The sequence below is a fragment of the Macaca nemestrina genome, chromosome 5 (assembly GCF_043159975.1).
Source record: "Macaca nemestrina isolate mMacNem1 chromosome 5, mMacNem.hap1, whole genome shotgun sequence".
Taxonomy (NCBI): Eukaryota; Metazoa; Chordata; class Mammalia; order Primates; family Cercopithecidae; genus Macaca; species Macaca nemestrina.
Window position 1 is genome coordinate 99780135 of NC_092129.1, and position 24421 is coordinate 99804555.

Consider the following 24421-nt stretch of genomic DNA (forward strand, 5'->3'; position numbering starts at 1 on the left):
CATTTCACCATGTTGGCCAGGATTGTCTCAATCTCTCGACTTTGTGATCGGCCTGCCTTGGCCTCCCAAAGTGCTGGAATTACAGGCATGAGTCACGTGCTGGCCCAATTTCTGCTTTTAACTCCACATTCCACAAGGTCTCAAGCCAATGCAAATGACCAGATGGATCAGATACCATTCTATATCCTGTATTGTTCCAGTTCCTTCTCCCAGATGTCCAGGCCAAACCAAAGCTCTCACAATTGCAAACAAAAGTTCCTAGGCCTAGCAACAGATATAATCTGTGAGAGATTTTTTTCCTCCCAGAACAGTGAGTCCTCTCTCAGTAAGACATGTCACCTTGCTGTGCATTTAATTTAATGTAAATTGCTAAAGGCCTGTAGCAGACACTGCAAGTTATCTATCTAATAGCTGTTCTTATTTAGTAACAGATTTTGTTCAAATACCTGACTCTTATATTTTGGAGAAAGCCAGTTCCCTCCCCAGGTGAGAGGCAGGGAATCTATTTTTTAGTCTGTCAGTCAAGAGGAAACTACCTTCCTGTTGCCAGATGTGAGTTTAGGAATGGATAAGTGACACAATTCAACCAGTAAGATGGGAAGGGAAGTCAGGTGAAGATCAAGGAAAAAAATGCCTCTGGAAAGTAAAGTTTGCAAAGTTGTTAAACTGCTAAAGCCATCCTGCAACCAAAAGGAGTCGTTGTCATGCTAAGGATGGCAAGAATCCTCATGGTATCTCAGAGTTGTTGAATTAGCCAAACCTGAAACTGCCTGCTTGTTTACTTCTTACTGTTGACTTAATAAACATACTTAATATTTAAGCCCTTACTAGTCTGTGTGGGGTGTGCAACAGCACCATCAATACGACTTGGGATCTTGTTGGAAATACAGAATTTTAAGCCCCATCCCAGTCCTACTGTATCAGAATCTTCATTTTAACATGTGCCCAGGTGGTCCATATATGCATTAATGTTTGAGATGCAATGGATTAACCTCCTCCTCTCCTTCTCCTCCTCCTCCTCCTCCTTCTTCTCTTCTTCTTCTTCTTCCTCTTCTTCCTCCTCCTCCTCCTTCTCCTCCTCATCTTCCTCCTCCTCCTTCTCTTTCTCCTTCTCCTCCTCCTTCTTCTTCTTTCTTCTTCTCTTATTCCTTTTTTTTTTTTTTTTTGAGACAGACTTTCACTCTGCCACCCAGGTTGGAGTGCAGTGGTATGATTTAGGCTCACTGCAACCTCCATCTCCCAGGTACGAGCAATTCTCCTGCTTCAGTCTCCCAAGCAGCTGGAATTACAGGAATGCACCACCATGCCCGGCTAATTATTGTATTTTTAGTAGAGAGAGGGTTTTACCATGTTGGCCAGGCTGGTCTCAAACTCCTGACCTCAGGTGATTCATCTGCCTTGGCCTTCCGAGGTGCTGGGATTATAGGCATGAAGCACCGCTCCTGGTCTCTTATTATTTTTTAATCATATGCAATTGAAAGCATTCTGGGACAGTTGCACAAGCTAGCCCAGTGTCCAAGTTGAAACTTTACAGTGTAGTTTTTCCTTAAAGCCCACTATCTTATGATTTATGTAATCAATTACCATAGACAAAATAGATAGATGACATTTCTAGATTTTGTAAAGGATGCTTTCTTACTCAGAATGGTGAATTTACCTTGATTGGCCCCCAGTCCTCTATTCCACTTTGTTTCTGTAGACAGTACAGTTGGTGAAGGTTACATGCTTGCCATCAATCTGTGCCATGTCTGAAATAACAAAGTGTTTATAATTTTTCCATTCTATATTTTTCCCAGTTACAGAACTAGAGAACAGAAACCAAGCCTTTCTACTTGTTTGTGTTTTCACAAACTTTATTTTCTCACTGGACTGCAGAGATTATTATTATTTTTTACAAACACTCAGTATTTGTCTAATGTTTGCCCGGGTTATTCAGCATATTGGGTGACTTTAGCAAAAGATTGCTGTTGCTCACTGAGGGTGTCACTTTAAAATCATGAGATTTATAAATATGGAAAGGAAAGGTTTATGTCTTATGAAGGGCTGCAACCTGCAGCTGGGGAGCAAAATATTCAGCTGAGACTGAAAGCAGGTGCTTTACCAGAAGAGCAATGGGACAGGAGTTTTATGCTAAATGAGTTGGCTAAACATACATATTTAACACAGGATATATGAATATTCATGAAGGGAGTTTGCATGCATGCATGGTAAGCGAACATATATGCTACATATATCCTATATTTACACTGGGGTGGAGACAACATTAAAATGCAGTAAAATTGGGCTCTGTATATCAAAAAGATGAAATGTAGGACAAAAGGTGCTTTGCACGCAGTCTCTGTAAATTGGCCAGAGCTAGTGTATAGTTGGTGGTCATTTATCAGGAAGGAATGCTTTGTGAAACTGGTCAGCTGCCACGTCCAAACTGCAAAAAGGAGGGAAGTCTTCCCATGGCAGCAGACAATTGCTAAAAGTTGAAGTCAGTGGAGGAGTCTCTCAGTTTTTGTTTCTCAGGGCTGGTTTCTGTTTAACTCTTAGGAAAAAAATCTGGTATCAGTTAGAGAGGAAAAGAATGTACTGAGGCATGACCAAACTCTCTTTGGCCAAGAGTGGTTCGTTCAGTCAATCAGAGGACTTAAAATTTTATTTTTACTCCACAAGGGCATGTTTTTGGCAAGCCAACTCTTCAGATCCCAGCTTCACAAAGACCTATTTGAATTCTGTAGTGTTTGGCTATCTGCACAGCTCCTACTTTGCTCTACTCTCTTTTTCATGTCTGCTAATTACATCTGTATTAGTCTGTTTTCCCACTACTATACAGAACTACTGGAGACTGGGTAATTTATAAAGAGGCTAAATTGACTCAGTTCCACAGACTTAACAGGAAGTATGTCTTGGAGCCCTCAGGAAACTTACAATCATGGCAGAAGCCAAAGAGGAAGCAAGTACTTTCTTCACATAGTGGGAGGAGAGAGAGAGAGTGAAGGGGAAGTGCCACACACTTTTAAACCTCAGATCTCATGAGAACTCATTATCATGAGAACAGCAAGGGGAAAGTCAGCCTCCCATGAGCCAATCACCTCCCACCAGGAACCTCCTCAAATTCAACATGAGATTTGGTGGGGACACAAATACAAACCATATCAGCATGCAACACTTTACAAACAGCTGAAAGGAGTGGGGAATGCTATGTGCCATATGTGAGTCCTTCTCTTTTGCATCTCCTACATTTGAGGGCAGATGTCAAAGGTCCTCTTGTTACCTTCTCAGACAGTTTATAACATGGTATATCCATTAGGCCACATGGAACCACAGAAGAGATCAGATAAGAATCTTTTCAGGATACTAAAATATTTTTTTCTGTTGACTTAGACAGTCTAGCAAAAGTCATATGTCTTAATAATAGCACCCAATCCCTCTCTCCTCAATGTGACTGTCAGGCCTCTGAGCCCAAGCCAAGCCATCGCATCCCCTGTGACTTGCACGTATACACCGAGATGGCCTGAAGTAACTGAAGAATCACAAAAAAAGTGAAAATGCCCTGCCCCACCTTAACTGATGACATTCCACCACAAAAGAAGTGAAAATGGCTGGTCCTTGCCTTTAGTGATGGCATTACCTCGTGAAAGTCCTTTTCCTGGCTCATCCTGGCTCAAAGAGCTCCCCCACTGAGCAACTTGTGACCACCACTCCCGCCCACCAGAGAACAAACCCCTTTGACTGTAATTTTCCTTTACCTACCCAAATCCTATAAAACGACCCCACCCCATCTCCCTTCACTGATTCTCTTTTCGGACTCAGCCCGCCTGCACCCGGCTGATTAAAAAGCTTTATTGCTCACACAAAGCCTGCTTGGTGGTCTCTTCACATGGGCACGCATGACATTTTGCTGCCGTGACTCAGATCAGGGGACCTCCCTTGGGAGATCAATTCCCTGTCCTCCTGCTCTTTGCTCCATGAGAAAGATCCACCTATGACCTCTGGTCCTCAGACCAACCAGCCCAAGGAAAATCTCACCAATTTTATTTTATTTTATTTTATTTTATTTTTATTTTATTTTTTTTTGAGACGGAGTCTCGCTCTGTCACCCAGGCTGGAGTGCCGTGGCCGGATCTCAGCTCACTGCAAGCTCCGCCTCCCGGGTTCACGCCATTCTCCTGCCTCAGCCTCCCGAGTAGCTGGGACTACAGGCGCCAGCCACCTCGCCCGGCTAGTTTTTTGTATTTTTTAGTAGAGACGGGGTTTCACCGTGTTAGCCAGGATGGTCTCGATCTCCTGACCTCGTGATCCGCCCGTCTAGGCCTCCCAAAGTGCTGGGATTACAGGCGTGAGCCACCGCGCCCGGCCTTAAATCTCACCAATTTTAAATCAGGTAAGTGGCCCCTCTTTGTACTCTCTTCTCCAACCTCTCTCACTATCCCTTAACCTCTTTCTCCTTTCAATCTTGACGCCACACTTCAATCTTTCCCTTCTCTTAATTTCAGTTCCTTTCCTTTTCTGGTAGAGATGATGGAGATGCGTTTTATCTGTGGACCCAAAACTCTGGTGCTGGTCACGGACTCGAGAAGGCAGCCTTCCCTTGGTGTTTAATCATTGCAGGGATGCCTCTCTGATTATTCACCCATGTTTCAGAGGTATCTGACCACACAGGGACGCCTGCCTTCGTCCTTCACCCTTAGCGGCAAGTCCTGCTTTTCTAGGGGAGGAGCTAGGACCTTGACCCCTCCTCTCCCTGTCTCTACCCTTTCTCTGCTTTTCTGGGGGAGGGGCAAGAACCCCGACCCCTTCTCTTCCTGTCTCTATCCCTTCTCTGCTTTTCTGGGAGCAAGAATCTCCCAACCCCTTATTTCTGCACCCCAGCCTCTTATCTCTGTGCCCCAACCCCTTATTTCTGCACCCCAACCTCTTATCTCTGCACCCCAACCCCTTATTTCCATGCTCCGACCTCTTATCTCTGTGCCCCAACCCCTTTTCTCCGCACCCCAACCCCTTTCCTGCTTTTCTGGAGGGTATGAACCCCCGAGCTCCTTCTCTCCATGTCTCCGCTCTGTCTTTTCTCTGGGCTTGCCTCCCTCACTACGGGCAACATTCCACCCTCCATTCCTCCTTTTTCTCCCTTAGCCTGTGTTCTCAAGAACTTAAATCCTCTTCAACTCACATCTGACCTAAAACCTAAATGCCTTATTTTCTTCTACAATGGTGCTTGACCCGAAAACAAACTCGACAGTAGTCCCAAATAGCCAGAAAATGGCACTTTCGATTTTTCCATCCTACAAGATCTAAATAATTCTTGTTGTAAAATAAGCAAACAGTCTGAGGTACCTGACGTCCAGGCATTCTTTTACACATCGGTCCCTCCCTAGTTTCTGTTCCCATGCAACATGTCCCAAATCTTCCTTTTTTCCCTCCCACCTGTCCCCTCAGTCCCAACCCCAAGTGTCGCTGAGTCCTTCTAATCTTCCTTTTCTACAGACCCATCTGACCTCTCCCTTCCTTGCCAGGCCAAGCTAGGTCCCAATTTTTCTTAGCCTCTGCTCACTCACCCTATAATCCTTTTATCACCTCCCCTCCTCACACCCAGTCTGGCTTACAGTTTCATTCCACAACTAGCCCTCCCACACCTGCCCAGCAATTTCCTTCTTTAAAAGGTGGCTGGAGCTAAAGGCATAGTCAAGGTTAATGCTCCTTCTTCTTTATCCAACCTCTCCCAAATCAGTTAGCGTTTAGGCTCTTTTTCATCAAATATGAAAAACCCAGTGCAGTTCATGGCCCGTTTAGCAGCAACCCTGAGACGCTTTACAGCCCTAGACCCTAAAAGGTCAGAAGGCCATCTTATTCTCAATATACATTTTATTATGCAATCCACTCCCAACATTAAATAAAGCTCCAAAAATTAAATTCCAGCCCTCAAACACCACAATAGGACTTAATGAACCTTGCCTTCAAGGTGTACAATAATAGAGTAAAGACAGTCAAGTAGCAACTTATTTCTGAGTTGTAATTCCTTGCCTCTACTGTGAGACAAACCCCAGTCACATCTCCAGCACACAACTCCAAATGCCTGAACCACAGCTGCCAGAGGTTCCTCCAGAACCTCCTCTGCCAGGAGCTTGCTACAAGTGCTGGAAATCTGGCCACTGGGCCAAGGAATGCCCGTAGCCTGGGATTCCTCCTAAGCCATGTCCCATCTGTGTGGGACCTCACTGGAAATTGGACTGTCCAACTCACCTGGCAGCCACTCCTAGAGCCCCTGGAGCTCTGGCCCAAGGCTCTCTGATGACTCCTTTCCAGACCTTCTTGGCTTAGTGGCTGAAGGTTGACACTGCCCAATCACCTCAGAAGCCTCCTGGACCATCACAGATGCTTTGGGTAACTCTTACAGTGGAGGGTAAGTCCGTCCCCTTCTTAATCAATACAGAGGCTACCCACTCCACATTACCTTCTTTTCAAGGGCCTGTTTTCCTTGCCTCCATAACTGTTGTGGGTATTGACGGCCAGGCTTCTAAACCTCTTAAAACTCCCCAACTGTGGTGCCAACTTGGACAACATTCTTTTATGCACTCCTTTTTAGTTATCCCCACCTTCCCAGTTCCCTTATTAGGCTAAGACATTTTAACGAAATTATCTGCTTCCCTGACTATTCCTAGGCTACAGCCACACCTCATTGCCACCTTTTCTCCCAGTTCAAAACCTCCTTCACATCTTCCTCTCACATCCCCCCACCTTAACCCATAAGTATGGGACATCTCCACTCCCTACCATCCCATTAAAACCTAATCACCCTACTCATCACCAATATCCCATCCCACAGCATGTTTTAAAATGATTAAAGCCTATTATCACTTGCCTGCTATAGCATGTGCTTCTAAAACCTATGAACTCTCCTTACAATTCCCCCATTTTACCTGTCCAAAAAACTGGACAAGTCTTACAGATTAGTTCATGATCTGTGCTTTATCAACCAAATCGTTTTGCCTATCCACCCTGTGGTGTCCAATCCGTACACTCTTTTGTCCTTAATATCTTCCTCCACAACTCACTATTCTATTCTTGATCTTAAAGATGCTTTTTTCACTATTCTCCTGCACCCCTCATCCCAGCCTCTCTCTGCTTTCACCTGGACTGACCCTAACACCCATCAGTCCCAGCAGCTTACCTGGGCTATACTGCTGCAAGGCTTCACAGACAGCCCCCGTTTCTTCAGTCAAGTCCAAATTTCTTCCTCATCTGTTACCTATCTCAGCATAATTGTCATAAAAACACACTTGCTCTCCCTGCTGATCATGTCTGGCTAATCTCCCAAACCCCTATCCCTTTTACAAAACAACAACTCCTTTCTTTCCTAGGCATGGTTAGTGTGGTCAGAATTATTATACAAGCCTTTCTGTCCAAACAATTTGACCTTAATGTTTTAGCCTAGCTCTCATGTCTGCGTGCAGTAGCTACCACTGCTTTAATACTTTTAGAGGCCCTAAAAATCACAAACTGTGCTCAACTCACTCTCTACAGTTCTCATAACTTTCAAAATCTGTTTTCTTTCTCTCAGCTGCTGCATATATGTTCTGCTCCCCAGCTCCTTCAGCTATACTCACTCTTTGTTGAGTCTCCCATAATTACCATTGTTCCTGGCCTGGACTTCAGTCCGGCATCCCACATTATTCTGGATACCACACCTGACCCCCGTGACTGTATGTCTCTGATCCACCTGACATTCACTCCATTTCCCATATTTCCTTCTTCCCTGTTCCTCACCCTGATCACATTTAGTTTATTGATGGCAGTTCCACCAGGCCTAATCGCCACTCACCAGCAAAGGCAGGCTATGCAATAGTATCTTCTACATCTATCATTGAGGCTACTGCTCTGCCACCCTCCACTACCTCTCAGCAAGCCAAACTAGTTGGCTTCACTCAGGCCCTCACTCTTTCAAAAGGACTACGTGTCAATATTTATACTGACTCTAAATATGCCTTCCATATTAGGCACCACCATGCTGTTATATAGGCTGATAGAGATTTACACACTGTGCAAAAGTCCTCCATCATTAATGCCTCCTTAATAAAAACACTTCTCAAAGCCACTTTACTTCCAAAGGAAGCTGGAGTCATTCACTGCAAGGGGCATCAAAAGGTGTCAGATCCCATTGCTCTAGGCAACGCTTATGCTGATAAGGTAGATAAAAAAGCAGCTAGTGTTCCAACTTCTATCCCTCAGGGTAGTTTTCCTCCTTCACATCGGCCACTCCCACCTACTCCCCACTGAAACTTCCACCTATCAATCTCTTCCCACACAATACAAATGGTTCTTAGACCAAGGAAAATATCTCCTTCCAGCCTTACAGGACTATTCTATTCTGTCGTCATTTCATAACCTCTTGCATGTAGGTTACAAGCCACTAGCCCGTCTCTTAGAACCTCTCATTTCCTTTCCATCATGGAAATATATCCTCGAGGAGATAACTTCTCAATGTTCCATCTGCTATTCTACTACCCCTCAGGGATTGTTCAGGCCCCCTCCTTTTCCTACACATCAAGCTCAGGGATTTGCCCCTGTCCAGGACTGGCAAATTGACTTTACTCACATGCCCCAAGTCAGTAAACTAAAATATCTCTTAGTCTGAGTAGACACTTTCACTGGATGAGTAGAGGCCTTTCCCACAGGGTCTGAAAAGGCCACCGTGGTCATTTCTTTCCTTCTGTCAGACATAATTCCTTGGTTTGGCCTTCACACCTGTATACAGTCTGATAACGGACCAGCCTTTAATAGTCAAATCACCCAAGCAGTTTCTCAGGCTCTTGGTATTTAGTGAAACCTTTACATCCTTTACCATCCTCAATCTTCAGGAAAGGTAGAATGGACTAATGGTCTTTTAAAAACACAGCTCACCAAGCTCAGTCACCAACTTAAAAAGGACTAGACAATACTTTTACTGAAAGGAATGAGGCACATCCCCCATATATCTCCCAACTTCCTGAGCCCAGCACAAACACATTCCTCCATATTTCTTTCAAACTTCAGAAAAACATCACCTGGGAGATCTCCGATAAGGAATGCTAAATGTAGAATGTTAACCAATTGTAATGCTGTAACCGAGAGAATTACCTTGTTCCCTATAACTTTACATATCCTGTTTACATCGGGCTATAAAAAGCAAGCACTCGCATTGTTCGAGGCCCTCTTGTATGCTGTGGAATGGAGGGACCAAGTTCGAACTTGCAGTAAAGATCCTTGCCGCTTGGCTTTGACTCTGAACTCTGGTGGTCTTCTTTGGGAAACAAACGGTCTGGGCATAACATTACCACTTACCCTTCTCAGAATTCAGACCTGTCCTCAGAATGCTACAGGTTCCAGTCCATTTGACTTCCTGTGTGGACACTGCTTTTTATTAAGTCACAGTCTCATTCCAGACACCAAAACAACTTGGACTACACCCCAAAAAACTTGTCATCCCTACTATCTTCTGTCTAGTCATACTCCTATTCACTGTTCTCAACTACTCAAAAATGCCCTATGTAAACACTCGTGTTTACACTGCCGGTTTATACTGTTTCTCCAAGCCATCACAGCTGATATCTCCTGGTGCTATCCCAAACTGCCACTCTAAATTCCCTCTTAAAGTAAATAATCTTTGCTGGCAAGGCTATGCTGAACATCCTTGGGCATTCTCTAATTAGATATCCTAGGTCTTTCCAATTCTTAGTCCTTCAATACCTGTTTTTTCTCCTTCTGTTACTCAGACCTTGTGTCTTCCATTTAGCTTTTCAATTCATACAAAACCACATCCAGGCCATCACCAATCATTCTATACAACAAACGTTTCTTCTAACAATCCCACAATATCACCCCTTACCACAAAATCCTTCAGCTTTATCTCTCCCACTCTAGGTTCCCACGCTGCCCCTAATCCCGCTTGAAGCAGCCCTAAGAAACATCACCCAGTCTCTCTCCATACCACCCCCCAAAAATTTTTGCCGCCCCAACACTTCAACACTATTTTGTTTTATTTTTCTTATTAATATAAGAAGGCAGGAATGTCAGTCCTCTGAGCCCAAACCAAGCCATCACATCCCCTGTGACTTACATGTATATATACCCAGATGGCCTGAAGTAACTGAAGAATCACAAAAAAAGTGAAAATGCCCTGCCCCACTTTAACTGATGACATTCCACCACAAAATAAGTGAAAATGGCCGGTCCTTGCCTTAAGTGATGACATTACCTCGTGAAAGTCCTTTTCCTGGCTCAAAGAGCTCCCCCACTGAGCATCTTGTGACCCCCACTCCTGCCCACCAGAGAACAAACCCCTTTGACTGTAATTTTCCTTTACCTACCCAAATCCTATAAAACAGCCCCACCCTTATCTCCCTTCACTGATTCTCTTTTCAGACTCAGCCCGCCTGCACCCGGGTGATTAAAAAGCTTTATTGCTCACACAAACCTGTTTGGTGGTTTTTTTCACTTCTTTTGTGATTCTTCAGTTACTTCAGGCCATCTGGATGTATTCATGCAGGTCACAGGGGATATGATGGCTTAGCTTGGGCTCAGAGGCCTGAAAGACACATTAAAAGGAGAAAAGGCATACAAATTTATTACACACATACACACAGGGGCCTCACAAAGTATGGCTTGAAGAAGTATCGGATGATCAAAGTTTAATGAGTTTTGAGCCTCAGAAAGAAATGGTAGCTTGGGGGTCTCTGAGGAGGGGTGGTGACAGGTGATGTGATATTGAGGGGAGAAAATACGTGAGAAAAGGCTGTCTTGTTATGCAGAAATGTCTCAGGTAGCAGTACTCAGAAGAATAGGTGGTATTCACCTCTTTAAAATTTTTCCAGTGAGTTAATCTTTCTCATTTCATATTATAAGGAAGAGGCCAAGAACATTGCATTCCTTCTGAAGAACTTCCCTCAGTCAGATGAGGGAGCTTCAGAGAAAGCCCTTCCTGGATTTGCTGTTCCCCAGGTGCTATCAGTTTGAAGTCCAAAGTTGCATATTTTGGAGTATCATTTACTAAGCCCCAAAAAGATCATGAGGGTGGAGCCCTCATAAATGGAATTAGTGCCTTATAAGAAGAGACGTGAGAGAGATGGCTTATCTCTGTCTACCATGTGAGAATACAGTAAAAAGGCAGTTGTCTGAAAACCAGGAAGAGGGCCCCACCAGACACTGAATCTGCTGGCCCCTTGATCTTGGACTTCCCAATCACCAGAACTGTGAAAAATAATTTTTTTTTATCCAACAATGTTTAAGCCACTCTGTCAATGATATTTAAACATACATACATACATACATACATACATATTTTTTAAGAATAAAAATAAAATAAAGTGCCCGTGTACACCATCCATCTTAAAAATGTAGAATATAATTTGTATCTTTGAAGCCCCATGAGTGTACTCTTCACTGATGTCTCCCTGCCTCCATCACACCCTACAAACCCAGGGGTAACCAAACTCTTGTAATTTTAGTTAGTCATTCTCGTTCTTTCCTGTATAGCTTTACCACATATGCATGTATCCCAGCACAGTATGTCTGATTTTTCTCTATATAATTTTGTACTTTATGTAAATGAATCACACAGTATGTTTCTGTGACTTGCTCTTTCACTAAACATTTTGAAATTCAAACACTAATGTATGAGGCTGTAGATCATGCTTTCTCATCCCTAGTTCATATTTTGCTGTGAGTATAACATAATTTGTTTATCTGTTTTGCTGTTAATGGATATTTTGTGCTTCAATAGCCAGTGCTGCTTTGGAATCTGTATGTGGTTCCTGGTAATCATGCATAAAAGTTTGTCTAGGGAATATATTGTAAGAGCCATTAAGGCTATTCCCATATATTCTGCTGCTGTTTCCTGTCAAAGTTCCTGTTAGGATTGCATTTCACTGCCCACTTAATTTAGGTGTGGCCATATTGGATTAATGAAATGTGAGCTAAGTGATGTGTGGCCTTTCTGGGAAGAAGTTTTGTAAGGCAATACGTGCAATGTTCTTTTCTCCCTTCTACAGTAACTGGAAGTGTTCTGCCTAGCAACTGCTTCATCAGCATGGGTCCACAAGTAAGGCTGACAAAGACATGGAGCTGACACTCCAGTCAACCCACAATGACAATAAAGCAAGAGTGAAACAGAAATCTTTGTTGCTTTAAGCCACTTTGGGTATGTTGTCTAAAGCATTGTCTAGCTTATCCTTATACAAAAATTAGTATTGAGTGGATTTCTTTGGAAGACATCTATTCAATTTTAATAAATAATGTCAAGCTCTATTCAAAAGAGGTGGAGCCAATTTTAATACTACTTACCAAGAGTGGATGACAGTTACTGTTATTTCACAGCCTTGCCAATACTTAGTATTCTTAGACTATACTTTGCTCTGATAAAACCTTACAAAATGATGTCTGTTGTTTTGATTTTTGTTTTCCTGAAGATTAGTGATACATTTTTATGTTTATTAGGTATTCAGGTTTCTTCTTCTGTGAAATGTCCATTTAGTTTATGCCTGTATTTCTATTGAGTTGCTTTCTGAATTTCTGTGCTGTTAATCATTTCTTTTGATTAAAATAAGTTCTTTAAATCTGCTCTCCGTGCCTCCTTATTCATTCTTCCTGTCTTATTTTTCTTGACAATATTTATTAGCATCTTATACATTATTTATTTACTTGTTCATTTATTGTATCTCTCTTAAGCTATGATGGCACCTCCATGAGGGTAGGGACTGTTTTTCCACTGGTAACTCCTCAGTGCCTAGAGATACATCTAGCACACAATAGGCATCAGGTTGAATGAATGAAAATGTACATGACCATTGAGTTTGTTGACTTTGGCCAGTTTCACCATATAGGTAAGTTTTGTCCTGAAATATACAGTTCCTTGAGCTTGATGTCTTACTGGCCTAATAGGGACCAGACTGAAGGTGGAGCTTTTCACTTCCACTGTCTGTTATGTCACAGCAATTGTTTCTTCCTCCCTTCTTTTATTAATTGAAATGTGGCAAATTTAATCTGATATTTTTAAAAGAGGGGGATAACCTTAGATATGAAGTCCATTTGTGCAGATATTATCAAAATCATTTAAAAAACAGATATTCACCTTGATATAATTTTTAACAAGTTCACACAGAGATTTTTCACATAAAATATCACTTTGGATTTCTTCACTTAAAGAACAAAATGAACATAAAATCTCCTGTGGCATCTTTTAGCAAACTACCTGCATGACAGACAAGTTCACAAAAGTTTTTCTTTAGCTACTCAGACTCTGTTCTGCTAACTTAGCCAGCACAATAAGAACACACATTTGGTGAAGTTCCCCTAAAGAAGTGTTGTTAAACACTACAAGGTGTTAAGTACAGAGTGCCAGGAAATGTGTTGATATCTTTATTACAGTCTGTGTTTTTGGAACAGAGCACTTATTCTGGTAACTATGGCTGAGCATGTTGTAAACCAAGAGCTGTAGCCTTGAAATATTGAACATGGCAGAAATTTTAGCGTACTGGAGTCTATGATGAGATCCATACTAGCAAGGGCATCTGAATGCCACCTGGAGATATTTTTTTCTACTCTCCTGCCCTGCCACAGCCTTCAGTAACTGTTACCACACATGTGGTGAAGACCTCATGTGTCTCATTTAGATGTCTCTTCTCTCTCCCATCCCATCCCCAACCTGAGTATCTTGTACTTGATGAAGGTCCATAGGAAAGAGTTGATGAATGGTTGTACATTCTTCTGTGGCTACAACTTCTAATCCATCATGGCAGCCTATATGTAGACATTGAATTTCTTCTAAGTTTGACTGGTTTCTTCTTTACCTATATATGGGAGATTCCTCCACCATCTGCTCTTGTGCTAGGGAGGAAAAGGGCCATGGATCTCTTCTCTCCTAGGAAGGTGTAATATAGGAACCAACCAACATTTTTTCCCACTACTGTACTCTCAGCAATCTTAATACCTCATTTTTGACACCAGATGTATGGGAGTTTCTTCCACATTAACCAATTCTCTGACAGCAGATGGATGTCCTACCATTCAACTTAATTCTCCTGGAGATAGCACAGACTCCACAGGTGAATGGCTCAGTCCCACAATACTTCAACCCATCTCAGATGCCAATTGCAAGTAGTAAGCTCCCAGTTACCCACAACTTCTGTCTGACTTGGCTACAAATCAAAGATTCCCACAATCCTCTCTTTGGGGTTGATCACTTGCTAGAGTGGCTCATGGAACCCAGGAAAACAGTTCATTTATTGTTGGTGATTTATTGTTACAAAGGATATATTAAAGAATGCAAATAGCCAGATAAGGAGATATACAGGGTAAGTCTGTGAGAAGAGGTGCAGAAGTTTTATGCCCTCTTTGGCTGTGCTACCCTTACCTCCATATGCTCAATAACTCAGAAGCTCTTTAAACTTTGTCCCTTTAGGTTGATACAGAGGTCTTATTACATAGGCATAATTGATTAAAGCAATGGCCATTGGTGATTGACTCAATCTTCAACGTCTCCACCCTGGTGAGGTGGGACAAGAAAAGCTGAAAGTCCCAGCCCTCTAATCTCAGGATTGGATCCTCTGGAAAGCTGCTCCCATCCTAGGATATGCAGGGAACCCCCAGTTATACTAGCCATCTCACTAGACTACGGAAAGACACATCATTTTAGAGATCTCAAGGGTTTTGGGAGCTGTATACCAGGAAACTGGATGAAGACCAAATATATATTTCACAATATCACTGTGAAAGACTCACCGCTTTTCAGGAATTAGTTCATTTGGGTTTCTTTAAGTCCTTAGATCTCTGAATTGATTTTTGTTTTGTTTTGTTTTGTCTTTTTAAATTATAGTTCTTTGGCTGACATGCTTATTCTTATTGTTAGGGTGTGTATTAGTCCATTTTCATGCTGCTGATAAAGGTATACCCAAGACTGGGAAGAAAAGAGGTTTCACTGGACTTATAGTTCCAGGTGTCTGGGGAAATCTCAGAATCATGGTGAAAAGTAAAATGTACTTCTTACATGGAGGTGGCAAGAGAAAATGAGGAAGAAGCAAAAGTGGAAACTCCTGATAAACCCCTCAGATCTCATGAGACGTATTCACTATCACGAGAATAGCACGGGAAAGACCAGTTTCCATAATTCAATTACCTCCCCCTATGTCCCTCCCAAAATAAATGAGAAATCTGGGAGATACAATTCAAATTAAGATTTGGGTGAGGACACAGCCAAACCATATCATTCTACCCCCTGGCCCCTCTAAATCTCAAGTCTTCACATTTAAAAACCAATCATACCTTCCCAACAGTCCCCCAAAGTCTTAACTCATTTCAACATTAACCCAAAAGTCCACAGTCCAAAGTCTTATCTGAGACAAGGCAAGTCCCTTCTGCCTATGAGCCAGTAAAATCAAAAGCAAGTGAGTTACTTCCTATATACAATGGGGGTACAAGTATTGGATAAATACAGCCATTCCAAATGGGATAAATTGGCCAAAACAAAGGGCACTAAGTCACTAGGCTGCACACAGCATGGGGACCCTGGGCCCAGCCCACAAAACCACTTTTTCCTCATGGGCCTCCAGGCCTGTGATGTAAGGGGCTGCTGTGAAGGTCTCTGACATAGCCTGGAGATATCTTCCCCATGGTCTTGGGGATTGACCTTAGGCTCTTTGTTATCTATGCAAATTTCTGCAGCCAGCTGGAATTTCTCCCTAGAAAATGAGTTTTTTTTTCTCTCACATACCCAAGCTGCAAAGTTTTTCAAACTTTTATGCTCTGCCTCCCTTATAAAACTGAATGCCTTCAACAGCACCCAAATCACATCTTGAATCCTTTGCTGCTTAGAAGTTTCTTCTGCCAGATACCCTAAGTCATCTCTCTCAACTTCAAAGTTCCACAAATCTCTAGGGCAGCGGCAAAATACCACCAGTCTCTTTGCTAAAACATAACAAGAATCACCTTTGCTCCAGTTCCCAACAAGTTCCTCATCTCCATCTAAGATCACTTCAGCCTGGAACTTATTTTTCATATTGCTATCAGTCTTTTGGGCAAAGCCATTCAACAAGTCTTTAGGAAGTTCCAAACTTTCCCACATTTTCCTATCTTGTTCTGAGCCCTCCAAACTCTTCCATCCTCTGCCTGTTACCCAGTTCCAAAGTCGCTTCCACATTTTTGGGTATCTTTTCAGCAACATCCCAGTCTACTGGTACCAATTTACTGTATTAGTCTATTTTCCCACTGCTGATAAAGACATACCTGAGAATGGGAAGAAAAAGAGGTTTAATTGGACTTACAGTTCCATATGGCTGGGGAGGCCTCAGAATCATGGTGGGAGGTAAGATGCATTTCTTCACTTGATCTTAGCCAAAAGGCTGAGAAGCAATCATAAGATGCATTTCTTAAATGGCAACAGCAAGAGGAAATGAGGAAGAAGCAAAAGTTGAAACCCCTGACAAACCCATTAGCTCTCTTGAGACTTATTCACTATCATGAGAATAGCATTGGAAAGACTGGCCCCCATGATTCAATTACTTCCCCCTGGGCCCATCCCACAATACATGGGAATTCTGGGAGACACAATTCAAGTTGAGATTTGGGTGGGGACACAGCCAAACCATATGAGGGTAGGAGCACTCATCTCCAGTGACTTTCTAAATGGAAGTAGAAACTCTGCCATAGATATATGGACAAACATAAGCTTATAAATATTCCAAGTATATATTATTTTTCTGTGAATATTCTTAGGATGAGAAAAAGTGAGTCCTGAAACATTTCCAGGCACATGAAATATCAAAGGATAATATATGAGAATTAACAACCTTTAACTTATCAGATATCACATCTACTCTCTGAAATTAAAAAGTTCTAATTACCTGCCAAATGAGATAATACATTGATTAAATTTTATTTCTAATAGAAAAGCTAAAAATATTTATTTAAAAACATGGAGCAATATTAATTCTTTAGAAACCGTTATGATACAAATATCGGGAATAATTTTTATTCAATTTATGAAGTCAGAAATGTTCTATATTCTGCTATATATAAAACAGTAACTTCAATTTTGTTTTGGTTACAAAAGAAGGAGTAATACCTTTTAATGGCATTTCTAGAATTTCCCTAGTTTATTTTTTTCTAACAGAGTCTAGATTATTGTGAGTTTTTGGGCTCTTGCTTTTTTCTTTCAATCATTTTGATATACATAATAAAAATAACAAAACCATTAGTTTATAATAAGTAAAAATGTTGAAGAAATCCTGAAATTCATTGCCTAATTTTTGTGTACAATATTCCAATTATTCGAACAAAAATCAAATGGAAACATGTATAATATTATATAACAAATGTGTAATATAAATACGTGTGTAATATATAATAATAGTAATATACATGGAGGAAGAATCATAGAAATAGAAGAGATCTTGGAAAACATCTGATGCAAAAATACTAATTTACAGAAGAAATTGAGACCCAAAAAGGAAAAGAGCTGTGTCTAAACTCATATAACTGATTGGTAGCAAAGCTAGGACTAGAAATCAAGTATTGTAGGTTCTTATACAAATTCTCTTTTCCTCTGCAATAAACTTGCCTCTCATGGTGTAATACACAGCTTCTTTAACTATTAGCAGAAGCTAGTTTGAGACTTCATAACTTTAAGCAGGAGAAGCCTAAAATCTCAGTGACCACCTATGGCTGCTTTCCTCTGAGAAACCTTCTCCACCCACAACAATGACTCTGCTTCAAGCAGCCATTGCACCAAGAATACCGACTCATATGTGAATGGACGTCTGACACAAGCTTGGGCAAGTGCTAAGTTATCTGTGTTGGTAGAGCCCTGAGATAAAACAGATAGCACACTTGAATAAGATAATTGAGGAGAGTTCACTGAAAGGACTACTGACATATCAGTGGACAAACTATGTGCCTCTTTATTTTGCTCACAATGGTAGGGTAGTGAGTGCCCTTGGAAATGAAGGGGAAAGGCAAGGGAGCAGTTACCAGAACTCAGAATATATGTATACAATGTTTATATAATAGAATATACAATGTGTATATATACACAATTTATATATGTATACAATGTATATATAAACACAATGGAATATTATTCAGTCATAAAAAGAACAGAAATCCTGTCATTTGCAGCAATGTGGATGGAGCTGGAAGTTATTATATTAAGTGAAACAAGCCAGGCATGGAAAGACAAATATCCCATGTTCTTACTCATATGTGAGAGCTAAACAAAAAGTGAATCTCATGGAGGTAGAAAGTTCTTATTGGCTCTGATGACTGGTTGCTGGTCCTACTGGTTCTTTAGATGACATATTCTGTCCATCAACTTCAGCTGGGGTGGTTACCAGAGGCAAAGAAGGGTAAGCAGGAGAGGGTATGAAAAGAGTTTCATTAATGAGTACAATAATACAGTTAGAGAGAAGGATAAGGTCTGGTGTTTGTTAGTACATAGGGAAACTATAATTGACAGCAATTTATCATATATTTCAAAATAGCTAGAATAATTAGAATGTTCACAACATAAAGAAAAAGTAAATATTCAGGATTTAATTATTACACATTACATGCATATATCAAAATATCACATATGCCTCCCCAAATATGTACAATTACTCTGAATCAATTTTAAAAAAGAAAAATGTAAAACAAAAGTCCAGGATAAACCGAATTTAAAAGTTTTCAGATTGACAGAATTGTGGATTAAATCTTACATTCAGAAAATTGGTAATTGCCCTTAGGTCTTTTCTGAACATTTCTTCAATCCAACAGGTCTCTCTTCCTCATGAAGATACTTGAGTTAGAGAAAGCAGCAAGGATGACAGTTGCTTCTGAACAGTGCCAGTGAAGGATGAAGGAAGTTCCACATCAGGGTTGGGACCCTGACTGTGACAAGAGAAAGAACACAAGTTGTACCAACTGTGAGGACTCCAGCTGAAGCTGATGCGAAGACAGAATATGCCACCTAAAGACCCAGTAGGACCAGGCCCCTGTCATCAGAGCCAATGAGAGGTGGGGGATCACACCAGAATGTTTCATCAGCTGCCTCCTGAAACCGAACACTGCCACAAAGTGGAGTAGGAGGCAAAGCCAGACCCTTCTGAGGAAAACAGCCCTGAGGCAGTTTAACCTCTGTACTGACCGCCCTCTAATGACTGTTTCTAATCTGAAGTGACTAAATTATGCTGAAATGCAAGATTAAGAGTTGTCTACTCTTAAATGAATAAAATAAATTCAGAGCTATGTTGAATTCAGTTATGGAAAAATAAAGTTACATTTCTGACTAGCTAGCTCTAAGTCTGAAATTATAAATCTATGAAATGTATCAACTTTGTCATACAACTGTTGTTATCCTTAGTACCATGATCATAACTACTTTTAATATAACTTTTATTGCTAAGTAAATCTGTATTCTGTTTGAAACATAAAAATAAAAATATTCACTGTGTTTAGTCATTTAGGGCTAATGATGACCTCAGAAAGACACAATGTGGGAATGGGTGTTTGTGCTTATGAAAGCCAGAAGGGAGTGAAGAATGAATGTGTGGAAAAGAAATTATTGGAGTTGGTGGAGACAACTTTCTTGAAAAAATTGTGCTTAATTAGAGTTTTCGTTATAGCTGTTTTAGTTAATACACTAGTAGCTTGATATCATGAAGATGTCAATTCTACCTAAAATGATACTCTATAAAATTTTGTAAATCTTTTAAATAAGGTTTGATTTATGTACAATGAATTCATAATTATTAAGTACACAGTTAGATGCATTTTTAGATATGTTTGAGCTATGTAACTACCACCCAGATCAAGATATAAAATAGTTTCATCATTCCAGAGTTACCTTCATATTCCTTCCTAGTCATTAGCCTTCTGCAGAGATAACTACTATTTTTATTTCTGTCACCATAGATGAGTTTTCTGTTCTGCTTTGAACTTTGTGTAAATGGAATTATGTAGTATATACTCTTTTGTGTCTGATTTATTTTTCTGATTATAATGTTCTTGTTATTCGTATATGCTGTTGTATGTATTAATAGTTCTATTTTTCCCTGTTTTTCTTTCTTTTGCTTTGAAGCATCCCACTGTATGAATATGTTTTGATCCATTCTCCTCTTGATGGACATTTGGGCCATTTCCATTATTTGACTGTTATAAACAAAAGCTGCTATGAATATGTTTGTACATATCTTTCAGTGGAAAAGCCACAAACTTCTCTTGGTTATATACTTAAGAGTGGATTTGTTGGGTTATTAGGTCATTTGACTCTACAAAATGCTGCCTAATTGTTTTCCCAAGTGGTTGAACCAAATGACTTTCTCTTCAGCAATATAAGAAAATTCCAGTTTCTCCATACTCTCATCAACACTATATATGTGTGTGTGTGTGTGTGTATATATATATATAGCCAGTTTTTAAAAATTGTAACTGTCTCAGTAGGTGTGATGTGGTATATTGGTGTGGTTCTACTTTGCCCTTCTCTGATGTCTAATCATTTTGAGCCATTTTATATGCTTAATGGCTGTGTCTTTTGTGAAGTGCCTGTTCAAGTCCTTGCCAATTTTTAAAATTAGCACTTTGTCTTTATCTTATTAGTTTTAAAAGTTTCTTCAATAGTCTGTATACAAGATCTTCGTATTATAAATCACTTCTTTTTTTTTTTTTTTTTGAGACGGAGTCTCGCTCTGTCACCCGGGCTGGAGTGCAGTGGTCGGATCTCAGCTCACTGCAAGCTCCGCCTCCCGGGTTTACGCCATTCTCCTGCCTCAGCCTCCCGAGTAGCTGGGATTACAGGCGCCCACCACCTCGCCTGGCTAGTTTTTTGTGTTTTTTTAGTAGAGACGGGGTTTCACCATGTTAGCCAGGTTGGTCTCGATCTCCTGACCTCGTGATCTGCCCGCCTTGGCCTCCCAAAGTGCTGGGATTACAGGCTTGAGCCACCGCGCCCAGCCAGTATAAATCACTTCTTATCTGTGGATTTCCTACTCACATATTTAATAATTTTTCTGAGGTCACAGAAATGGTCTAATAGAATTTTTTTTTTTTTTTTTTTTTTTTTTTTTACCTTTATGCTTCATATGTTTTGTGTCTTGTTTAAGAATCATGTTTTACTCCAAGGTCATGAAAATATTTTTCTATCTTTTACTAGAGCTTAATTTATTTTTAGTTTTCACTAGGTCTATATTCTACTTTTGTGTATGGTTTGAATGTAAGAGTCAAAGATTCTGTTTTTTTTTCCCATGTGGGTTTCCAATTTTATTAGAACTATTCACTGAAAAGACCATCTTTTCTCCTCACTGAGTTAAAGTGGCATCGTCACATAAACCACATGACCGGGTGTGTGTGTGTGTGTGTGTGCAAATTTCTAGCCTCTCTGTTTTCTATTGTTCTATTTGTATATCTTTATTTCAAGACCAAAGTGTCCTAATTACTGTGGTAATACTAATATGGGCAGGAGGCAGAGAAATACTGGGTAGAAAAGGGCAATCTCCAGCGAGGGCCACGCCCTCAAGCCTGGACCTGCAGCCCAAAGTAAGAACGTGCATTCCTGTTCTCTTCTCCAAATGTTGCCTTTTCCAAAACCACTCTGTCCTGCCCCACCCCACATCCTGTACCCATTAAAACTCCAGGCCCCACCAATGGACTGACAGAACAGTAGAGAAGGAGAGAAGAGAAGAAGCAGCTAGACATTGGACAGAAGCTGCTTGACTTCAGAGAGATGGCTTGATGGTGGGACCTCAGAGAAGAGCTCAGCCAGTGATAGTCAAACTCCTGGAGAAGACCACCTTCCCACACCATCCCCTTTCCAGCTCCTCATCCCACTGAGAGCTACTTCCACTGCTCAATAAAATCCTCTACATTCACCACCCTTCAATTTGTTCGTGTGACCTGATTCTTCCTGGATGCCAGACAAGGATCTGGACGTGGTGCAAGAGGCTTTCATACTGACCCTCCACTGAGCTGTTTAACACTTAGGTCATCCTTGGCTGGCAAAGCTAAAACAGCACACTGTGACACATGCCCTCTGGGGCTCCAGGGGTCACAGGCAACCCCTAGACACTGCTGTGGGCTGGCACAGAGTTTTGCTCCTGCTGGTTGCCCAGAAGCGCGCGTTCCGGCCTCTGCACCTGCTCACTTAGGCGCTCTCCGTCCCACAAGGGATAGAGAGCTGCAAGCTCAGTAAACAAGCCAAACCCTTCATAAGTCCCATGAAGGGGTCAAGGGAAGTATCCCATGTCATTACAACTTTACAGTAAGTCAGAATCTGGTAGAGGAAAATCTCCAGCTTTGTTTTGTTTTACAACTGCCTTGTCTATCTATGTTCTTTGTATTCTCACATATATTTTAGAACCATGCCTGCCAATTTTCACCTAAAACAACCTAATAATTTTAATTAGGCTTACACTGAGCCCACAGAACAATCTGGGGAGGATAGACAACTTAGCCATATTGCATCTTCCAATCCACGAATACATAATATCTCCCCATTTATAATTCTTCAGTTAGGTCTTTGATTTCTTCTTTGTTATTTTAATAATTAAGGGTTTTACAAGCGTTTTTAAAGATTTATTCCTAGGTGTTTGATGTTTATTATGCTAGTATAAGTGTTATTTTTAAAAATGTATTTTCTAATTGTTGTTGCTATTATATAGGAACACAATTGATTTTTAAATTTTGACCTTTGTGTGGAAAAAACAAACTGTTGTTTTTCTCTGCTCAACACAGAAGACTTCTGTTACCAAATGTGTGGGGGTTTCTTCCCACCAAGCAAGCAATCAGTTCTGCTGTGGACATCATTTGGTGTTCTCCAATCCAGTTCAGTTCTGACATTATCTATCTAGAGATAGTGTTAGATCCCACAGGGTGAGGGTTTCGTCGCACAAGACTGCTACCACTGTCAATGCCAATCACAGCCTTCAGATTGTTTAACTGTGCTTCTGAATAACTGGCTGTAAATTGGGGTTCTCACACTTCCTCTCCTTGGGTTTAATCCCCTCCTTAGTTTTAATTTGCCAGAGTAGCTCACAGAACTGAGGGAAACACATTTATCAGTTTATTATAAAAGATATTAAAAGATACAGATGAAGAGATGCACAGGATGAGGTGTAGAAGAAGGGTGCAGAGTTTCCATGCCTTTGTCAGGCTCCCTTTAGGAGCCTCAGAGTGTTCCGCTACCCATCCTCATGGGCCTGTGATGAAGACTTCATTGCATGGGCATAATTGAGGCAGGGACAATAGTATAGAAATATTACTGGACAAAAAGGTTACTGTTACAGGTAGTTAGGCATAAGTATGGCAAGAGGGATCTCTCCCTACCCACTAGAATGTCGGGTGATAGTTTGGCAATTATCACATTGCCTCTGTAAAAATAATTCACCTGTTAACATTAAACGTGTTAATTGAATGCAGACCCCAAGGAGGAAAAGCTCCCTGGGCATGAGTGTTAAGAACAAAAGGGTGAAATAAATGTGATCTTCCAGGTACACTCTACCGGAAAAAGGAAGAAAGCCTCAGATGGTCATGCATATAACTCCCTAAATACTCTGCATGTGCTCCCTTCCCAGGTTAAAGAGGGCTCTGCACCTGGGAAAAGCCCACCCTAAGGGAAGAATTATGGAAAAGAGGCAAACTTATAAAAGTCCTAGGATCATGGTTAAATGGGGCACTTGACCTCTCTTTAACCTTCATGTGCCCACTTGGTTCTCTTCCAAGTGCACCTTCCTTTCTTTCCTGTTTTAAAGTCTTTTTTTTCTTTAATTTTTATTTATTTACTTTTTGAGACAGAGTCTTGCTCTGTTGCCCAGATTGGAGTGTGGTAGTACGATCTCAGCTCACTGCAACCTCTGCTTCCCAAGTTCAAGCAATTCTCCTGCCTCAGCCTCCTGAGTAGCTGGGATTACAGGCACCCGCCACCACGCCCAGCTAATTTTTGTATTTTTAGTAGAAACGGAGTTTCACCATGTTGGCCAGGTTGGTCTCAAACTCTTGCCCTCATGATCTGGCCGTCTTGGCCTCCCAAAGTGCTGGGATTACAGGTGTGAGCCACCGTGCCCGGCCTAAAGTCTTTTTAATAAACTTCCACTCCTGCTCTGAAACTTGCCTCAGTCTCTTTTTCTGCTTTATGCCCCTCAGTCGAATTCTTTCTTTTGAGGAGGCAAGAACTAAAGTTGCTCTGGACCCATATATATTCACCACCAGTAACTTAGGGTAACTCGGGTCTCTTCCACCGGTAACATTATGACCTAATACTGACAGATTAAGTACGGAAATCCGGGGGCAAGACCCGTCCAGGTTTTTCTTGGCCTATCTGTGTGACTTTCCTTCCTCCTGGAGGTGGGGCAGGACTGCTTCTGAAATCGAGTTCTTATGACCTACAATCAGACAAAAAAATGTCTTTATGACCAGTTCTAACACAGAAATGTGGGAGAAG

At 41.2% G+C, this 24421-nt stretch overlaps 1 long non-coding RNA gene across 3 annotated transcripts in view; it reads right to left on the bottom strand.

Moving 5' to 3' along the window:
• LOC105496129 (uncharacterized) overlaps nucleotides 1–24421 on the bottom strand; it is a 563517-nt gene that overhangs the window by 212332 nt on the left and 326764 nt on the right. For all 3 annotated transcript variants that reach the window (XR_011623573.1, XR_011623578.1, XR_011623577.1), the window contains exons 12-13: nucleotides 10439–10549; nucleotides 1658–1748 (exon numbers count right to left, since the gene is read on the bottom strand). This is a non-coding gene — a long non-coding RNA (uncharacterized lncRNA). The remainder of the gene's footprint in view (nucleotides 1–1657; nucleotides 1749–10438; nucleotides 10550–24421) is intronic.